Source organism: Phyllobates terribilis, unplaced genomic scaffold, assembly GCF_046119375.1.
Source record: "Phyllobates terribilis strain yellow unplaced genomic scaffold, ASM4611937v1 Scaffold_1442__1_contigs__length_286414, whole genome shotgun sequence".
NCBI classification, from domain to species: Eukaryota; Metazoa; Chordata; class Amphibia; order Anura; family Dendrobatidae; genus Phyllobates; species Phyllobates terribilis.
Window position 1 is genome coordinate 115,001 of NW_027364202.1, and position 2,500 is coordinate 117,500.

A 2,500-nucleotide genomic window follows, 5' to 3' on the forward strand; every position below is an offset into this window, starting at 1 on the left:
CGCCCGGACGGAACGGGTATAGGCAGGGCGTGCGGCGTCCGGAGAGGATGCGGGATGGCATGGGGCTTCCCTGGGGGGGCCGGGGAACGGAGCCCTCGCAGCACCGGGAACATGTGCGGGAGGAGCGGCTCACTGTGCGGTGCATGGTCCCGAAGCGGCAGGCGTCTGGAAAACACCCCTTGCACGGGGAGGGCGAGGTGACTGGCCTCCGGAGGATGCCACGGCCGCCCCCGTCTCACCAACCGCACCCAAGACGACACACAGGGTCGCTCAGGGAGATGGCGTGCGGGGGTGGGCCTATGCGGCGCCACCGTCTGGCTTAGACCTGCCTCCGCCGCGGGGGGTCCTCGACCCACCGGCGGACAGGCACGAGGATTGGGAGAGGGGGGCTGGCCGTCGGGGTCCGCCGCGGCTCTGGCACTAACCCGGCGACGCTGAGGTCACGTGGGTGGTCGTCGGCCTGGCCGTGTCGGCGTCGCCCTCCAGCGTAGTCCCTCTTCCCACTCGCGCCCGTAACCTCAAAGGGATGCCCGAGCGGCTTTTCTTCCCAGGGCTGCTCCCCGCCCAGGGCGGGAGCGCAGGGGGATCCCAGGTCGGCCTTTCACCGTACTCCCTACCTCTTGGCCCTCGTTCCTTCTCCCGTTCTCCATCTAACCCCTTGGCTCTGGGGTTTCCGCTCTCCCTCTCTCACTCTCTCTCCTGCTCCCTGGCCGAGCCGCCTGGGAGGACGAGGGTCGAGGGGGAAGGCAACGGTCGGGCTGGGGCACACCGCACGGTGAGAACCCCCTTCGCCTGCCTCCACACCTCTGTCGTCCTCCCCACTGACGTAGGGGCTCGGGAAAAGACTGGAAATCGCGAAGCTCGGCAGTGGCGCGGAGAGGCCACCCACCGCCGCCGCTGTCGCCACCGCCGCGGAGGCCGCCCTTTCGGACACGAGGGGCAGCGCGAGCCTCCGCTGGCCGGGTACGCATCTGGAAGAAAAGGGCCGCCCTCGGAGAAGATCGCTGTGCTTCCCCGCACAGGGAGCGATTCGGACGACGGGCCCCCACGCCTGGCTGGGTGGGCGCCCCGCCGTTCGCCCGTACGGGTCGTCGGACCACTGCCTTCGCTCGGTTCGGGTCAAACTCCCCACGGCTCGGCCACCTCCGCAGACGGGAGGCGAGGCCGGCATGCGCGCCCAAAGATAGGTGTCGGAAGCCCGGGGGTAGAGGAGGAAGGGGACCGCTCACCTTAAGCCAGCGCGGGCTCCAAAGCCCGGGCCGAGCGAGCGGCGCCACCTCCCCACCCGGGAGCGCTGCGCCAGATCGATCGGAGGAAGAGCAGGGGTGCATGTAGGGACTTGCCCAAGTACGGAGGCTGCAAACCCCTGTCGTCGGGAGATACGTGCCCACGAGTCCTGGAAGCGCGACTCGGGTACAGGCGCCCTTGCGGGGGGGTACTGGATGTGGAACAGCACTGGGGTCGAAGCCACAAAAGCATCCGCCCTCATGGAGCCTCTCCTCGGCCTAAAAATCCAGATTTTAGCCTTGACGGCGCCCCCATGTGGAGAACCAGGGCCCGCGGGGGGGTCTGGCCAGGCTCACTTCAACCCAGGAACACCTCTCTGACTTGGGATAGGCGACCGGCAAAAGTCCCCCCACGCAGCTGCGGAAGCCTGGGTTCAGCCAAGGTGCAGACCTCCAGCCGAACAGGGACTCATAGCCAAAACGCATACCCAGGCCTACGGAGGTGAAAACCAGCTTAAATGAGTCGAAATGTGTCGGGGCTGAGAGGTACCTCTCTCTCATATATTCTGCCGGTGGTGTGCAAAACTGGGTCTTTGCATGGAGTGTCACCCTATACCCACTTTAGGGACGCATGCAAAAAAGTGCCCGATCGCCTGGAACTGTCAGGCGGATTCGGCTCCCTGGAATTTCCTCATTCTGGTTCTTTTTCACTTTTTGTCTCTTTTGCGACATCTAGTGGGCAGGCTGCATTACTGCAACCGGGGACACCTCAAAACGCTTGGAACTGGGGAGCGGGCTCAATTTACAAACGTTTTGCGGGTCCTGGAAGTCAAAATTGTGACTTCTGAAAACGACTAAGTATCAAGGACTCATCGCGCGAATCGCTCTGGAACTGAAATCGGATGCGCGCACTGACATGCTCCCCTCTCTGGAAGTCTGACACAAGTTGAAAAATTTTCTAAGTCCCCAAAAATTTTTTTTTTCAACTTTTTTTCAATTTTCCCCCTGTGGGATATATATTTTACCCACACTTTTGGAGCCCTCCTGGGATGCCCTCTAACATACTAGAACCTCATTTTGTGGAAGTTTTCACAAAATTGTGAAATTTTCAAAAAAGTCAGAAATTTTGCAAAAACGACTAAGTATCAAGGACTCATCGCGCGAATCGCTCTGGAACTGAAATCGGATGCGCGCACTGACATGCTCCCCTCTCTGGAAGTCTGACACATGTGTGAAAATTTTCTAAGTCCCCAAAAATTTTTTTTTTCAACTTT